General features: G+C 47.5%; 1 protein-coding gene across 1 annotated transcript in view; it reads right to left on the minus strand.

Annotated features, from left to right (window-relative positions):
* Nucleotides 1-17,849, minus strand: part of DENND2A (DENN domain containing 2A) — a 56,608-nt gene extending 38,759 nt beyond the window's left edge. The window contains exon 1 of the mRNA XM_050323902.1: nucleotides 17,763-17,849. The gene's annotated coding sequence lies outside the window, so the exon portion shown is untranslated. The remainder of the gene's footprint in view (nucleotides 1-17,762) is intronic.
* Between the last annotated feature and the right edge of the window lie 943 nt (nucleotides 17,850-18,792).

Consider the following 18,792-nt stretch of genomic DNA (forward strand, 5'->3'; position numbering starts at 1 on the left):
AGCAACAAGGAGACAACAATATATAACGTGTATATATATAAAGAACAGGAAGGATGCCAAGAAGACAAAACACTAACAGGGAAAACATGAGTAAGGGGAAGCCAACAGTTAAAGCCTTCAAGGCTCCCTCCCCCAGCCCTTGCTCTGTTTAGAGCCTGTTTTCCTCTGGGGGAAGAAGCAGGCACGAGGATGCGTGCTTGTGCTCACACACACACAGAAGCCATTGCGTGGGCCCCTGCGCACAGCCCCAGCACCAGGCAGCATCCCTGTTCCCAGCACAAACAGCTGCCTTCCCGAGATCCCTGGCAGCAGCATAACCTCAGGGAGCGAGCCCCTGCAGAGCAGGGAGGACGCCAGCCAAGCAGGAACACAGCTAGAGCTGAGAAGGGCAACAGGACCCAAGAGCAGATGCCCTTGATAAAACAAAATGCTTACAGCGGGAGAGTCACTGACTTGAGGTGCCCAACGCTAACCCAGCAGCAAGGCAAGGATTTTCCCAAAACTGAGCTCAGGGTGTTTGACCCAAAGCTCCACAACACATGCCATGAGACTTCCTCTGCTGACAACAGCAACAGTTTCTCCTCACAGGACTTCTATGAAGTCCACTTCTTTCCTCTCCCAGTCAGCCCTGCAGATGAGTGTACTCCATGGTCTGTGAGGATGGGCCACCTCCCCAACTGCAGAGCTTCCCAGTGCACCCAGTGAAAGCACGATTCAACTTACTCATGAGAAAAAACTTTTTTACCAAGAGAGTGACTGAGACTAGAGAGGTTGTGGAGGCTCTATCCTTGGAGATACCCGAAATCTGACTGGACAATATCCCGAGCAAGCTGCTCTGTGTGACCACACTCTGAGCATAGGGCTGTACTTTGCCATCTCCAGGGGTACCTTCTCACCTCAGTTACTTTGCCATCCTGTGCTGGGAACTGTCAGTTTAGGGCAAGGTGACCTCTTTGCACATACCAATTGTCCTGGTCATGCCAGTCTCCTGTAGGCCGTGGAGACTGAAGACACTAACAGCAGGATTGTTCAGTTCATCACATTCATAATGGTATCCTAATTGTAGATAATCAGGGCCAAGTTATTTGTTAAAGGAAAAAAAAGCAGGATAAAATTATGCAAACATATCCATAACAGACCAATGAGTGGGAAATGACATGTTCCTACAGTATCTTTTACAGCCAGATCCCACACAGCCTCCTACTCCCCTCACCCCACTCTGTCCTAACTTTTCGCTTTGATCTATCATGTCTTCCACCACGGCGCTTACAAGGGGGTCAGGAGAATCCCACGTGTCAAAACAAACTGTATTTTCAAAAACCCCAAGTGGAATCGATGTGCCACAACCTCTCTCTTTGTGCATGCACCCCCATGTCAGAGGAACAACGCTGCAATGCCAGGAATGCAGGAACCCAGTGCCGGCAGCGCTCAGCCTGCGTGCAGAAAAGCTGTGCTGTGTGTTATGACATGTCTTTAATTTTATGATATAATTCGGTCTACTGACCTTCTCCCTCTCTAAGCACACAGAACAAACTCTGCCTGCTTATATGTCACTAATTTGATTTAAAGGATTACTACGGTTAAAGGGACTGCTCTGCTCCACCCTTGGCTGCCAGCAAGGTGGTCTCATCCCTGCCCTTGGTAAAGGACATGCCTGATCACATCTAATGGTTGCCATTGACTAAGGGTGTGCCTACCTTTTTCCTCGCTTCTTGCTCTTGCTTTATATCAGCTCCAATGCCTGTAAAGCCCTTTCAAGCTAGGATGGGCTTGCAACCTGCCTGGTTCAACTCGCTAAACCAGCAAAGAAGTAAAAGGGGGGAAAGGCAGAAAGTTTTCTGCTCAGATAGAGACATCGGTCACCTGTCACAGAAAACCTGAGGAGCACTGCAGCACGTGGAAGGAATCACAGAACGGTTTGGGTTGGGAGTGACCTTAAAGATCAGCTAGTTCCAACCCCTCTGACAGGGCTGCAAACAAGGCTCTGCTTGGAAAGAAGCTAACCCTCAGCAATGAGAAGAGGGGAGCCAGCAGGACCTGCTGGGGGCAATACTGAGGGGCTCACCCTGGGTCTCAGTTGCAACCCTAGGCCACTTCTGTTCTCTAATAAAGCAGATGGACCCTCCAGAAACTACTCCCACCCCTTGTCCATTACTTCCATCCACCACCCATTTGCTGAAGGTTGTAGGTCAGGCTCCACAGGGATATCACCAGCACCAACCTACCTGGTACATGGAGCTGGAAGGAGGGCACATTGGGGAACAAGGTAACTACTGAAGATTTTAGCTATAAAAAAATTCTGCTGATCATGTGTCAGCTGAAATTTTCTTCCCACAGAGCCTTAGAAAAGTTAAGGTAGAGATGACAGAGGAGTGGCAGAGGACAAATTCTGGATCCAAACAGCACTTCTGTTTCAAAGCATAAGATTAGTGTTAGCAAAAGAAAAGCATGATGTACTTTCTAAGACAGGGGAAGCAGCAACGATTTTCTCCCCCAGCTTCACCCTTTGAAGCAGCTCAAATATTTCAGTTGAAGGCTTTCAGAAAGTCATTCAGCCAGAGGCACTGCTCAGCATGGAAAACTGCAGACTGAAACAAAAATAAAATGTTGACCTGGAGACAGTAATTGAAAACAGGGTCTCACAATGCGAATTGTCTTCTGTTAAAGGTGGGGCTCGTTGCACCCACTATTATTAAGCTTGTCCCACATTTCCCATTGTCTTATTTTCCCTTTGTTCCTCCCTCTAAACACATAACAAACAGAAAAAAACCAACTCAAAGGGTTATTTGAGATCCCTTCAGTTTCCTTCACGCACACACACCCTCAGCTGAAAAACACAGCATTTCCAGGGTGGGGGGTGGGATGTTATGTGACCCTGTCAAACAGAACGGCAACACTCTTTTTCTAATTCACTGTTTCCAAGCACAGATCTAGTCCTGCACGTATAGATGTATATAGACGTATATACATGCATATGTGCTATGTGTTCTGATGGCAAGTTTGGGTTTGTATTACTGCTTGCAGACATGATGAGTCTTCACTTCTGCAGGTAGCTTAACAAATAGTAAGATAAAATTCACATGGAAAGGAAGAAAATGATTCAGGATTTTCCAATCTGCCTGCTAAAACAAAGTCCAACTGCAATGTTTAGAGGAATTATGTGTTTCAGGCTATGTTTTCTACACGAAAGTCATGAACAAAAGATTTTTGGAAAAAAGTAATTCTAGATGAGGAAAGCAAGACCCTAAGAGGTGAAAGTAGGAGCAGAGGACATCAACAGCTTTTCTGTGATGGTTCTTAGCATTACTAGATCATCTTGCATTTTAGATCTTGTGTTAGCACATGTGTGTACACATGGGGTTGTTCATCCCATTTCAAGGTGGGATAATATTTACTTTTGTTTTGCAGCCTAATAAATGAAAATTCAGTTAGTTGAAGTCAAGGCTGAAGAAGACATTATTGGTGAAGCCTTGCTTGCTGATTACATCAGTGGAGACAGCGATTCATACATACCTGTTTTCTTTGGCTTTGAAACTACCCACAGAGAAGACTGTAGTCAACATGGAATAAAACAAATGAAATATGTACCGGGTTCACACGAGCACACATCTGCCAGCAGAATTGTCTATCAGCCACATGGAGAGACGGGATTCCAGCAGATGCAGTGCAGTTGGCTTCAGTCCCCAACAAAGTCAAAACTAAACTGGCAAGTGCTCATTTCTACCACTGTAGCTAACTGATGTAGGTACTTTTTTTCCCTTGATAGGAATGCTGTGTTACAAATATACCAGTCCTACTACAACAGTAAATCACATCTAGTGTAAAAAGAATTGGAAAGAATTCAGAGTTATTATGCTTGTAAGAAAACCAAACATTTGACAGCATAGGAAACAACCTGACACTAAAAAATAGTGTTCGGCTCATGAACCACACTGGAACTCATTTTCTCTGTGGTGAGATAACCTCTGCTATTCTAATAAACAGGACCCAAAGAGGTCCCTTCAAGGAGCAAAGTGTTTCCTGGCAGGAAGACAAGTTGTCTCACATTCAGAAAGGAAATGAGAGCATTAAAATGAAGAACCTCAACTTCTCCCAAAATAAGTTATCATCAGGGAGACAAATGAAGCCTCAGCAAATCTCTCCTTCGGTGGCCTTCACCCTGTGCAGGATGCTGACTCCTGTCCCTCCTGATGAGGATTTAGCACACAGCTTCCTGAACTGTCCATCAGCACAACCTTGGGGCACCATCTGCATGCTCCATGAGACCTTCCTGTACCAGCTCCAAGTCCATGACCTGCCACTACAATCTGTCTCTATTAAGCATCACCTTCTGAGCTCAAGCAGAAAGTCACCTGTAGATCTTTCTGTTCTTTTTGGGTTCAGGAGCCCCTACTTCCCTCTGTCTTGTTCAAACTCCTCTTTCCTCTCCCCCTCCCTCTCCCACGTATCTTGGCCATCACAAAGGCAGAATCTGTTTATTGCAGATATTATTCTTTACGGAAACCTTTCAGGCACAGCACAGCACACCATCCCCTCGCTCAGCAGAGAGCAGGGCCAGGCCAGCACGTGAGCTGCCAAAGATTTAGCCATCGTGAGGAGGAAACCCACACAGCTCCAAAGAAGAAAAAAAGAGGGCTTGCATTTATTTATTTTTCCATGAGGAAAGCTGCTCCCCGTGGGTGTGTGCGTGCATGTGTGCGTGTGTTTGTCGGGACAATAGGAAAAAGGACAGTGGAGCGGAGCTGCCAGGAAACAGTCGGCCATCTGCCCGTGCGGAGAGCGGTTTTTCCTTTTCTTTTGTGCTGAGAGGAATGTAGCTGAGAGCCGCCATCCGCCCGTGCTGGGAGGAAATCTGAGCACCTTTGCTTTGCCAGGGAGAGGAAGCGTGGGGGAGGGAGCAAGCCCGGTCCATGTGGTTAAGCGGTCACTGCACTCAGGGCCAATAAAAGCGGGGAAAAAAGCCCTACTGAAACCCCCAGATCCTAGGGAAAATCTTTCTTCCTCCTCCACCCTTTCACATGAGGTTTGATACTTTCTCCCGCCCAGGGTGATCCCAAGCACAAGAACGGCTGCAGTGGCTCAGCAGAGGAGGGTGTCAGGAGGGCGATGGTCCGGGGAAACAAGCACAAGGGTTTCACCCTGTGCTGACGGTGGCACGTCGGATGAGAAAGCAACACAGACAGAAAATCAACTCACATCACGCCCTCTCCATAGTCAGGAATTTAGCAACCTGAGCACAAAACACGAGGAAGGAGTCTTTGCTCTTTAAAGGCTCCCCAACCCCACTGGACGAGAGCAGAGCATGAGGAGCAAGTCTATTGCTCATGACCGTCCATAAGCATTCTCCCCCATGGACTTCAGTACAGCTTCTGACCATAAAACTGTGTAACAGAGGGGGAAAAAAGATTTGATCTCCTGGTACTGTCAGGCAAAAATGCTGGCAAGACATCACGATGGTTTGATGGCACATTCTTCTGCCACTTTTGTGGTAGAAAAGCCCCAGGGAAGTAAATAAATAAAACAGAGAAGAGTAAAATTTTCAAAAGTAACTACACGACTTTGAAGCCTAAGACCCATTTTCACAACCAAGGATCAGATTTTTTTTTAAACAAACATTCCTACTAGGCTTGCAGTTATACTTGCAGTTCCATCTCCTTATTTTAACTCCCAAGTAAGTCCCAGCTTTGACTGAACTAGCTCCACACTGTATTCATGTGGCACCTGGGGACACGATCGAGTGGTGGACTTGGCCACGTTAGGTTGATGGTTGGACTCCATGATCTTAGTAGTCTCTGCCAACCTAAATGATTCTATAACTGTAAAAGTAGCTAACATATTCAAAGAACTGTAAGCACACATTCCATTTTCACTGATTGAAACAGGAGACATGTCTAGATACAGCAGGGAAAATTGAGAGAATATCTCTCTGCACCTTTGTGTACCTACATACCTTGCAAACTCTGCTCCTTACCAGGTGCCAGATCCAGCTCCAAGGAGCTGGCAGAACTTGTTAATGTGGGAGATATCTGAGACAAAAGACCACAGTCCTGAAAATGGCACTTCCAGAAGAAGTGATTAATCTAGACAGAGTCTAAAGAGTTTCCTCACATTTGACAGCCCGGAAGACAGACAGACACAGTGACCCTCTGCACCTGAGCGTGTCCAAGTCACACCTGAACTGATACCTATGCACCCAGTCCCTTTTCAGAAACATGACTCAGGTTTCCACGTTCTGTTGTGACTTTTTAATCACTTTACTTCTCACAAAAACAAAACCATTGGTGTAGCACAGTGTGTGACCTGAAGCAAATTCCTTGGCTGTTTCTCTCTTGGTTGGATGAGAGACAAGATGAGAGACAACACAGAGACTTGACATAAGGAAAATTTCTTTTCACCATGAGGATAATAGAGCTCTGGAACAGCTCTGCTGTCTCCATTACTGGAGGTTTTTTCAAGATCCAACCAAAGCCCTGAGCAAACTGGTCTGAGCTGAGACCTGAACCTCTTTGAGAAAGAGGCTGAATAGAGGCCTCCTGCAATCCCTCCCAGCCTGGATTAACCTATGGCAATGTATCATTAATTACTGTAAAAGTGAGTAATCACTCTCAGTTTCTCTGTGGAAAACAAAACCTAGAAACTGAAGAGTTATCAAACAGGCACATATTGTTCACTGCTCTCTTCCAAGGGATGTGCTAAAGCCAATGCATACATAAAGGTTTTAATTTCCATTGTTTACTTTCTTTTATACACATCACACTGTTTGATAACGGAGAAAAAGCAGAGCACCCGTGTACAATTGTCTCCATCGAGCCCTTATCTCACAACTGAAGCAGAGCTATTTGTACACAAGCTTCCAACCCACAGAACATGCATCCAAGTTTTGTATTCCAGGGCAACCACAAGGGTATACTCCACCCAAGATGTTTGGATGTTGTCCTGGACTGGGCCCCGATACTGTTTATTGTGCACAGGAAAAACTCATTACTACAAAGCCGCCAGCACTGACTGCACTTCACAAGGGCACATTTTACAGGACCCAGAACAAAGTATCAAAGTAGGAGCCTTGTGGAGTTAAACCCTTTGAGAAAGGCCCATCCCCTGAACTATTCAATAAACATCATCCCCTTTCATCTTAAATGCTCATAAACATGTTGTTCCCAGTCGAGAGCGAGGAGAAATCCTAGCTGCACTGGAGGTATTGATGTGATTCAAGTTGTTTATGGTGTGGCTGGCACCTCACCCACCGCCCTCCTCATTTCTGCTCCTCCCCAACACAGGTCTACTTACAGAGACACAAGCAGAGCCCCTCCTGCTCAAGTCCATAAAACCTCCCTGGATGGGATAAATCTTACAGGTTCTCAAGTGATGTTAAAAGAATACAAAGGTTTCCTGCAGGGTGAGAGATGAGGTCTCCCACAGCAGAGGACCAGCACTAGGAGACAGGTGATCGACCTGAATAACACCCTGATGATATGCAGGCTCCTCTGTGAAATTCCCACTCCCTCTGTCCCAAAAGCATCAGCATTACACGCTCAGCTTTAAAGGTCTGGCTCAGGAAAGAGGCTGTCTATAAATGTTTGGGGCTTTTTTTCTCCTTATAAAAGATGGTGATTTTAGCAAATGCACGTGTTCTCTAGATTAAACATCCTATGAGCAGGACAGTTAGATTCCAGAATGCTTTGGGCTGGAAGGGACTTTAAAGATGATCTAGTTCCACAACTCCTGCCATGGGCAGGGACACCTTCCACTAGACCAGGTTGCTCAAAGCCCGATCCAACTCGACCACTTCCAAGAAAGGTGTATCCACAACTTCTCTGGGCAATCTGTTCAAGTGCCTCACCAATCTCAAAGATTTTCTTCCTAATATCTAATATAAATCCCCCCTCTGTTAGATTATACTTTTTTTAGATATTCCTCACCAGAATCACATTCTTTATGCCAAGGCAGAAGCTGTGTTGCTTCAGTTATCCAATAACAAACTACATTTTCTTTACTGAAAAGAGAATGTCTACAGACATAACTGGCAAACTAAACCTAAACCTGATAATTTAGGGGAAATTTCCTAAACATTTTCTTCAATTAGGAGAGGCATGAGAAGAGCTTATGTAATTCTATATTTGATTTATTTCTTGGTTGGTAAGAAAAATGTTTGGCATTCAAGTAGGCATTCTTCTTCCCATCTCTTCTGCATGTAATAACTCAAACATTCAGACTGGATAACATCTACTTAATAAAAATCTGTCATCCACTTCTCCAAGTGGGTTTACTGCATTCATATTGAAAAGAAAAGTAAGACAGGGGAGAAATTTCAGCCTTGGAAACAGGTTAGCAAGAAGGTATCTTTGCTTATATGTCTTCCTAAGCAAAAATATTTTAGAGATGCATAGTGTTTGTAAACACAGTTATCATACAAAACTAAGAAATCACTCTTCTTTAGACTTTCCTCAAAACGAATCTGATTTTTCATGACAGGAAAAAACAATGGTGATTTAGAAATCTGTCCTATCTCAGGTCATATGTTTGTCAAGACTGACTTTTCCAAATACTGTACACTGAGAGAAGAGTAAGCACCTTACATGGTAAGTATGGTCCCAGGTACCCCACATTAACATAACTCTCTGTGCAGGAACTAAACTGGAACTGTGGTCTGACCCATCTTAGCTAACTCTTGATGTTCACTGGACGACCAAATTACCTACAGTTTCTGATTAACAAAAATAATTTTTGCCAAGTTTGATCTGAATTCGGTATGCCAAAGCTTACAAGAGTCAGGTTCTTTGTGAAATTCTTACCTACCAAAATCTAGCTAGACTCTGTGTGTGTGTGCTAACCCTTCCCTTCACAGGGAGCTGGAACACTTTGTTTAGGCTTCCCCTTCTTCCCACCACATATTTTTTGAAGGCAAAAATAGAGGAAAGGGAAGGAGGTGGGGCTACCCTCCATGCCACCTTTCTCCAAATACCTCTTTATACATTTTTTTTATTCAACCATAAAACTGAAAAAGCCACAAAAAATATCACTGAAAAATGCCACAAAAATTTCCTCCAAAGCACCAAAAAGCCCCAAACTTCATTTCCAGGTCACTGCTCAGCTAAAGTTAAGGGAGTAGTGACAGTGATACCATCTTGTTCTTCTGGTGATCTCATCCACACACACCTTACTGCTCCATCACTGTATCACCAAGTCATGCTGACTCTTGTGAAACAACTGCTTAAGAAAAGGTGCATTACACAGTCTTCTGTTTAATTCTGTATTCAAGGATTTTGTGGCAAATCATGCCCAAATCTCATCTATTGCAAAACATTGTTTACAAATTTAAAAAAAAAAAAAAAGGGAAAGAAAAACATTACGTGTGCAACAGAGATAATGAAACAGCAGACCTTCTGAAGCCCTCAGGAAAAAAGAACAGGGTGGTGATTACCTATTTCCAGGCTTTTTTGAAAATTACTTAAAAAAGAAAGAAAAATCAATGCAATCCAAGCTCAGGCTTGATTTTTCAAAAAGCAGATCTTTCCCAGAAGTAAAAACCAAACCTCGTGCCCTTCTACAGCTTCCTGAGGAGAGGAAGTGGAGAGGGAGGTGCTCAGCTCTTCTCCCTGGTACCCTCTGGTAGGATGCATGGGGATGGTTCAAAACTGCAGCAGAGGAGGTTCAGATTGGACATTTGGAAGCATTTTTTAACCAAGAGAGTAGTCAAACGTTGGTACAGACTTCCTGGAGAGGTGGTCAATGTCCCCTGTCTGTCAGTGTTTAAGAGGCATTTGGGCAATACCCTTAGTAACAGGCTTTAACTTCTGGTCAGCCCTGAAGTGCTCAGGCAGCTGGACCAGATGATCACTGTAGGTTCCTTCCAACTGAAATAGTCTAGTCTGTTAATAGTAATAATAATGAAATTTTAATGGAAGGCTGCCTTGAGCTCCAATGACCAGAGGGACCGGGACTGACATATGTGAACAGTCCGGTTTGAAGGATAGAAAAGCTACAATTTGTATTTCTACAGTGGTTGCTGGTCAGTTGAAGTCCTTCACTGCTCTGACACGTCAAGTTTCTGATAATATTTCCAGATTGCTTTGGATCAGAAAAATAATTTTACCCTATGCAAGCAAACATTCAACAAGTGGAACATGAAGCAATATATTACATGTCAGAATAAGTTATTAAGCCCAAACAACCGAAAATCCACCTCATCGAATTCTGACAACATTTTATGAAATTTTGCCTTTTTCCTCGAAACACACCCAAAGTTGTCTTTCTCTGGTTAGTGGAGGAAATTTAGGAATTTAACAGGCGAAACCTTGGTTTCCCATTGAATTTGTGTAATGTAAATTATTCCACAAGGAAAGTTTCCTGCTGTACAAACAAGAGTACTGATAGGGCAAGGTTGAGCACAGACTGAGCAGCAATAGCTGTCAGCATCCTCCACCATCACAAGTACAGGACTGTTGTATGTGAGAGATGACACCACGGCAAAGCTTCAGCTTGAAGTCACTCACAGTAATCTCCAGGGACAGAGGCAGAAGTCCGATGCAAAAACAGTTACCATGTGTTGGTTTCCCAGTAGGAAACCTCTCAGGCCTCTCTCAGAGTTTGACAAAGCTGAGAAATGGCAGCCAGCTAGATCAGGGCTTCTTACATCATCTGGAAAAAGCTCAATATCTTACACATTTCTTTACAGTAACAAATTGTCTTGTAGAATTTGACCAGGGATTGCTGCACATGCAGCCTACTAGCATGTCAAGGCAGGGAAAACCAGAGTCTCAGTTACCAGATCCCCAGCTCCCTCAATTCAAGACAAAAGTTCCCATGGATCAGCTGAGTGCAGAGGATGCTCCAGGGTCTGGCTTTGGCCAGGTGATGATTTTTAAAGTGCTACATGTGCTGGTGCAGACATCCTTCTCAATTTTAGTATGGGGCATTTACTTCCCCTTGCTACTAAGCCACTCTGAGCTCTGGATAACCCAAGACTTGATTCTTACCTAAAAAACCCTGTGAAGGATATACTTGCAGCATGCTTTGCAGCTGAAACATGTACTTTTTTATGTGGAAAATATATACATCTTCTGCAGGGGCTTACTGTTTCTAAGGAGAAAGCTCCAATAGTCTGTAAAGTCTCTTGGAGCTCTTTTTTAATTTAGCAGTGTGGTGTGTTGGCTGACACTGGCAAGCAAACTCATATTTATGAAGTGTCCTCTCAGTGCCCTGTGAAATTTGCCATTTCCTCCATGACAGTCAGTGCTATCTATCACAAGAACATAATCCCCTAGGACAGGAGACCCGAGCCCCTTTGCTGCTCTCCTCTGCAAACAGATGTGTGCTCGTTCCCCAGCTCCGAAAGTCACGGCCAGCTTTTGGCAAAGAACTTCAGCAGCTGCACATCTGCAGAGGGGAAGAGCTTTCAGCAAAAAATACAGAGGGGGATCTCATCCTCCCCCCACCCCTGCCTGCAAAGCAAGCTCAGCATTTGTTCCTCTCCAGATGACACCCTGATGGGTTGATTTAATCATTCACATATGCATGCCTATTCACAATGCTTCCAAAATACCAGGGCTGTGACAGCATCTCACCTGAGCTGCTCACAGTAACACTTGCTTGTCAGCAAGCGTTTGGCAAGAAGTCTCGCAGGACAAGAAGAGAGAAATCAATGTCCAAGGGCACCGCTAATATAAAATGATTCTACAGAATGCAAGTGGGTGAGTGAGAGACCACTTGTGACGAGGAAAACACCTAAGAGGGTGCTTAATTTTATGCTCAAAACCCACTGTCTTCCACTGGACTGCATGAAGTCCAGTCCAAACTTCCCTGAGCAGGAATGGTGTACTGCAGTGGGAGCCAAAGCGCTCTGATGGGTGGGTCTAAGCATGCGCCGTGACCCACGTGTCTGCTTAAACGGTTTGCCAGACTGGGGGCACAGCACAAAGTATTTCAGTGTAGCAGGATCACGGGAACACTTCACCACTTCTATTCCCAAAGGGAAATCTAATTAGGACACAGAGCATCCAGCCATTTGAAATTACTCTGGTTACAAAGAGCAGCAAGTCCTCGCCCCTGAAACAGTCTCTCTAGTGGATTGCCAGAGTCCCCAGTAAGTTTCTGGAAACACAACTTATGTGCCTGAACCTGGTCAGGAGCCATCTGCTCTCTGGGATCTGCAGGATCAGGAGTCCCAGGGCCTGGCAGAGTCTCAGCCAGAACTCTTTCATCCACTTCCAAGTGAGGTGGCACCTCTCCCCACTCGAGCTGCCCCTAACCATCATAAGCTCTTGACATTTTAAGCATCTGGGCCAGATTTTCAGATGAGCTCAGAGCAAAGCTTTTCTGACTGCTTCTCCGAGACCAGATTTTCTGCCAGGCAGTCCACTGCAGATATCTAACCAAGGCAAGACCCATCCAAGCAAGGTTGGCACCCCATATGCTGAAATGTTCAGCCAATCTGACTACTTACCATGATGCCTAATGAAGAGATGGGCATAGGAAAATAGAGCTGCCAGCATCTCCTTGCAGAACCTGTCTTTACACTTAGACTTCATTCACATCAGTAGCTCTCTGCTGTACATATGCTACAGGGAACAAGAGCAGTGGAACAAACCTCTACCAGCATTAGCAATACTATTCTACAGAGGAGACAAGACTTGCCACGGTTATAGATGCCACAACTGAAAACCAAGCAGCACTCCTCCAACAGCTCACACAGCGGGCATCTGCCCTATTAGTGGCACAGCACCCATAGTAGCAAGTCACAAAACCCACTTCAGACATCACAGATAGAGCTGAACAACAGCTGTCTTACCCGTCTAGCTTCCTTCCTTTTGCTTTTTACTCTGATCTTCCATCATGCATCTCAAAATCGTCCGTGCTCCATGCCCATACTTCTAGAAGAGATCTTGTCAGTGCAGCACATGGAGCCAACTGCATGAAGAACCCAGGGGATGGCCAGGCCCGCCTGTTAGAGGCTTTTCTCTGTGTGGGTTGGTGTTTTTATTTTAACTCCCTCTGCTTCTGGGCCCCTCTTCATCTCTTGCTCCTCCCATCTCCCTCTCTCTGCTCATGAGGACACAGTTTCCATCCTGGCTCTGGGCCAGCACATGTACGGGCAAAGGCAGAGCTCAGGAAAAGCCATCTTCTGCTTTCATCATATAAACACTGCCAGTTCCCAGCCCAGGAGCACGGGGCTGAGCCAGAGCTTTGGCTGCAGCGCAGGGGGACCAAGGGCCAGGGACTTCTGCTGGGGTTGAACACAGCAGCCTGGCTGCAGTGCAAACCTCCTCTCCTGGCCCTCCCTGCTGAGCTACTCGAGGCTTTACCCCCAACCCAGGAGTTGCTCGTTGGATGGCAGACACAGATCTATCTCACATTCAGCAAAGGTCATGTGTAACAGCACATAGAAGTGACATGGAACTTTGAAGCCAAATGCTTGTTCACACCAGTGATTAAAAAAGGAGAATCAGAAGAGCCCAAGCAAACCTGGCTGGCAGTGTCCCAGCACCGGGATGACGATCTTACCCAAAACATACACGAAGGCCTCAGAAATGAACTACATCCTAACAAGTTTAATCAGTCAAAGCTGACCTTTAATGACCACAAACTATTGCATCTGGTCTGTTAAATCCTTGGAAGTAACAGTATGCCAGCTACAGCTGGTTTCCCTAACCCGGGGAAGGGACGACACACTGGAGCAAAGGAGGAAGGTTATACCAGCACTCACAGTGTTCATTCCAGCAGGCCATTACTCTTTCAAGCCTCTATCCTTCCAACTCTGCTTGAATTCTCTCAGCTTTACCATGAGGCAGTATTATTTGCAGAATAGACAGAAATTAGGTTCTCAATACATGTTATCTGCATTAAAGACAGGAGTCCCATTGTTTCAAGAATCTTGCAAGGAAGATTTCCCATAAGCCCCCTTTTGGGGTCTTTGTTGAAAACACACAGCACCCCACATTTGACCAGCAAATGTTTAGGCAATTTATTTAGCTCAGAGCAGTACAAACCCAGGGGGTTTCAGTACAGGATTACCCTGGCCATCCCACCAGGATCATCCCAAGAGCATAACCTCTGTTGGCAACTGCAAGGATGACGATATGGTTCAGAGCTGCTCAGAGCCACCTCGGCACAGCAGGGACTGGGCCATCATAATGGCAGAGCCCCAAAGGCACTGTGCTGCAGGCTCTGTGCCCTGAGTTCAGTGAGCTCCTGTCTCACTGAAAGACATAAACTGGTGAAGGCTCGCATGAGTGGCAGGCAAGGATTCACTGCTTTGACCAGGAAAGGACTGGGGAATTATGACTTTCACCTCATCAGTCCTTCACTCCACAGACATGGATTATCTTGACCCAACAGGGTGGTGAGCCACGTAAAGGCTGGGAGAGATCTTGAATAGGACCAGCCTACAGAACCTTAAGTATTTAGGTAGGACAATGAAGATGCCCTTCAGTGTTTTATTAATAGAGACTTTGAACTGATCCTCAGACTGTTCTGTGCCAGGCTTCCACCAAAAGACATGAACCTCAGCTGAAAATCCAGACTGGTAGAAGGTCAGAGGCCCCAGGGACTCCAGCTTGTCTCAGGCACCCAACTTCAAGATCACCCAAGATCCCTGAGGAACCTTTCAAAAGCACAGCCTTCATGAAGCCAGGAGCCTGGAGTTCAGTCATATGGTCACCTTCACTAAAACCTGGGTTGAAATCACCATCAAATGCCATGCATTTCCTCACATTTTCAGCCTTTACTTTCATTTCCAGTAACTGATAAAGCTGCTTAGAGGTGAAAACCAGAAAAAAACACAAACCATAAGCAAGAAAAACGTGCTACTGTCCTTCCAATTGCACTTCAGAGCTACAGTCAAGAAAACATTGTATCTTCTCCTGCCTTGTGTAGGTAAAATGCTGTTTACAGATGGTACTCCTCAGATGTGATGTTATTTGAGCTGTATCCAGGCAAAACTGTGCTCGCTCATTTCTCATCTGGACTTGAATGCAACAAGAAATTTCTTTCCACCTACATCCCACTCCCTTCTTCCCCGTGGAGAGTCTCCTCAGTCCTTAAGGAACTGCTATGCAAGTGCATTAAAAGTCCTATTTCAGCATTTCCCTCATAGTAGAGGCCTCTTCCAGCCAGCTCTTGGGATGCTGCCAAGAGACATATCAGCCACTAGTACTTAAATCCTTCCGCTAAAAAATGCTTCCCTAAAGAGCTTATACCCCAGTTCTGAATGCCTAAGAGCGCTGATCATCACAATTAACCAGCCTCAACAAGAGCTTAAGAGAGGTCCTTCTCCACTCTCATGTACTTAATGGTGCACTACAGAGCCTTTCCTCCCCTTGGCCTGGCCTCCACTTAGCAGGGAGCAGCTTCAGCACAGTTCCAGTCAGGAAATAAATGTCAGGTGCTACAAAAGGAAGGGAGAACCAGCTGCTTTGAATGATGCCTTTGGGGGATCCAAAGGAGCATGATGCTTACTGGGCACTTCTGAGGGCTCTGTTGCATGAAGGTTTCATTGCCAAATTTCTTAAACCCGGACAAGGACTGCACTTGCCTCTCTGCCCCCAGAGCACCCAGCAAAACACAGATTTTAATGCCTGTCCATAGGAATTATTAATTAGTTAGGTGACCTAAGATCACCTCAGAAAAATACAGCTTACACAGTCTTTATTTATCATTTCCTTGTCAAAATGAACATTTTTAACATGTAAATACACCAGGTATGGGACAAAAACAAGCCTATTTTAAGTGCTTGACAAATATCTAAATGGCCTTCTTGTTTTTGGAGAACAGAAAGCAGACAGAAGTTGACTCTGCAGACAAAATGTCCTAAAAGATGTCCTGAGGCAGCAAGCTGGGGACACTACTAAAAGCAGCACTTTGGGACACTCCACACATGCTTGTGGTCTACAAGGAGCACTGTACTTTTTGGGTCTGGGCTGCTGAACAGGGAGTAACTTCTTGCATGTCAGGACATGGACATGCCAAAGGCCAACCCTGTCTTCACTACACAACCTTCTCACCCACAGGCAGAGAGCGGTCCCAGCAGAGCCACAAATCTTTAGCCTGCCTTTTACATCTCTGGTCACTCCAGTGCCCTTTGTTTTCAGTGCTTTCTCTTCCGGTTCTCAAACAGGCACTGTATTACCCTGGGAAAGACCATGGCTTTCCTCTCTTTTCTATACTTAGCGTTCTCAGTTGTTTCCAAGTCTGACCCAACATGGTAGTTATCGATTTCCACATGCTGAAATACCATCTGGATTATTTAAAAAAAACCCCAAACAACAAACAAACAAACCCCTGCCCCCCAAACCCAACAACCACCAAACCCCACAAACACTATCCCAGTGACAACATTTCAGAACACAACACAAGGGGCTTCCCTCTGGCAGGATGCAAGAACAACTCCCTTTTTGGTGGTTCAGAAACTGGAGCCAGTACTTTATTGGACTTCACTACCACACACCAAGAATGAGTGGTCAGTAAGGTGGCAGCCAACACACAAACCAGCTTTTTAATCCAACACCAGCAGCTCCCCTCCTGGTAGCAAATGAAAGCCCCATGGAAATCTCTCTGGCCACCTCTTTATCCTTCCAGCTGAGCTCCAGGCTGGAGATGCTCCTTTCTAAAAGCAACAACCCTGCTTAAATGGCAAGAGCAAAGGTGGCTGGGAACACCTTAGGGTCAGGAACAAACCCCATGCAATTCCCTGACCTGTTTAGGAAACAAACTGTGCTCTTCCAAGAACAGGATTAAGTGCCCATGCTCAGCACTTACGAGCTCCTGCAAGGCTCCAAGCAGTCAGAAAGCCACATTCCCTCTGTGACCATCCCTTTTCCAGCACCAAGCATCGAGAGCCTTGATGCTTCTTGGACACTGGTAAAGTCAAAACCTCTAAAAGCATCCCAAATACACCTGGCATGTTTTACCCTCCAGTGTGCATTTGACACCCCGGGACCACAGCAGCAGCCAGCTGTAGCTTCTTCCCTGTTCTCTTCCCAAACATCGTTACCCCTCCACCAACTCTACGCCTAACCCATCAGCACCCATCGTCCCTGGGTACCACAGCGGGAAGGCAAGCTGGAGTTTTTCTCCCCAGGACAGGTGAATATTCTCGTGGGTTCCCAGCGGGAGTCAGAAGTGTCACCCTATTAAGCTACAGGCTGCACCCTAGGGCAGACGTTTCCTCTAGATGAAGGTAAAGTAAGAGAAAAGCAAGCTATCCAGTGCAAAGAGAGAGAAATAGAGGGCTACCATCAGGGAGGGATTCAGGAGTTTGCCGAAACAGAGGAGAACTCTGGCTGTTTCCTCCGGTAGGGCCCGGGCTTCCCCCAAAGAAGTGCTTTTGGTTTTCCTCGTCTGTTCTGTGCCGGAGACCGAGGCAGGGCTGAGTTCGCTCAGGGGCCCTGTGCTGGGTGGCGGGGCTGCCGCTGCTTCTCCGCCCCGCCGCTCCCGACCCGCCCGAGGCCACTTTCCAGCAGCTCCTCAAGTCCTCTCGGCCCTTTTCCCACCGGCCGAGACCAGCTCCCGCAGCCAGCCCGGCGCTCCCGCACCCGGCGGGGTGGGAGGGAGCGGCAGCCTCCCCGTCCCGGCGGGAACGCGGCGGTGCCGGGAGCGCTCGGCTCACGGACCCCGCTCTCCGTCTCTGCCGTCGAACGCGGTACAGGGGGGGGAGCAAAAGCCAGTCGGGGGCGGGAGGGCAGACAGAATTAAGAGACTTTTTGGAGGCGCCTCGGCATCTCTGCTGTCCCCCGTCCCGCCCGCCGGTCCATCCGCGCCCCACTTACCTTCCTCGGCGGAGCAGGGGGCCGTGTCCCGGCATGACGGCGGCGGCCCCGGCGCCGGGCTGGCGGCGTGCGGACCCGCGGCTGGGGCTCCCGCCCGCCCCCGCCGCCACCGGCCAGCCCCGGCCTGGCCGCCCTCCGGCGGGAGCACCGCCCCATCCCAACCCAGCCCAGCCCATCCCACCCCGTCCCGCCCCGCACCGCCGCCAGGGCAACCGCGCCCGCCCCCCTCCGGGCAGGGACGTGTCCCGTGCTGCTCACTCGGGAAGGGGGATGCCCGGGAGTAACGGGGAGCTCCCGGGGACGAGGGGAGATGCCCGGGACTGCTGGAAGGGAGGTGAGGGGGCTGCCGGTGTCGAGGCCAGAAATGAAATCCCGAGAGGAGTCGCCCCAGCCGCCTTTCTGATTGCAAACAGAAGTACCCGGTGTAACATAGAAAGTCTTTACTCGCTACCAACCCAGCACCTGTCACTGCCACGGCTTCCCGCGGCCGATCGGGTCACACACTCATAGCGGGAGAGCCGCTGGCCAGGGATGCCTCGAGCCTGCAACACCCTCAGCTGATCTGAGGATGGATATTAGGGAATAGTTCTTCACCCAGTGGGTGGCTGGGCACTGGAACCGGCTCCCCAGGGAGGTGGTCACACCACCGAGCCTGACAGAGCTCAAGAAGCGTTTGGACACACGGTGTGACTCCTGGGGCTGTCCTGTGCAGGGGGCCAGGGCTCGCTGATCCCTGTGTGCCCTTTCCAGCTCAAGATATTCTATGGCTCTACGATTCGAAAGGAATGGATCTGTGAAGGCCCCCAGCCCAAGCGCGGCCCCTTTCCCTCCTGCCCCGCTCCGGTATATCCTGATCCCGAGGGGACGCTCCCGCTGCGGAGGCGACAGCCCAGGCACGAGCCCCGCTCCTGTCCCTTTAAGGGGCGGGGCGCGGCCGCGTTGCCGCGCGCTGATTGGTCGGGCACGCCCGCCCCCGGCAGCCGGTGCGGGGCGCGGGAGCGCGCGCGGTAGTGGCGGGAACGCGCGCGGT

Source organism: Myiozetetes cayanensis, unplaced genomic scaffold, assembly GCF_022539395.1.
Source record: "Myiozetetes cayanensis isolate MyiCay16 unplaced genomic scaffold, myiCay2020 scf3, whole genome shotgun sequence".
NCBI lineage: Eukaryota > Metazoa > Chordata > Aves > Passeriformes > Tyrannidae > Myiozetetes > Myiozetetes cayanensis.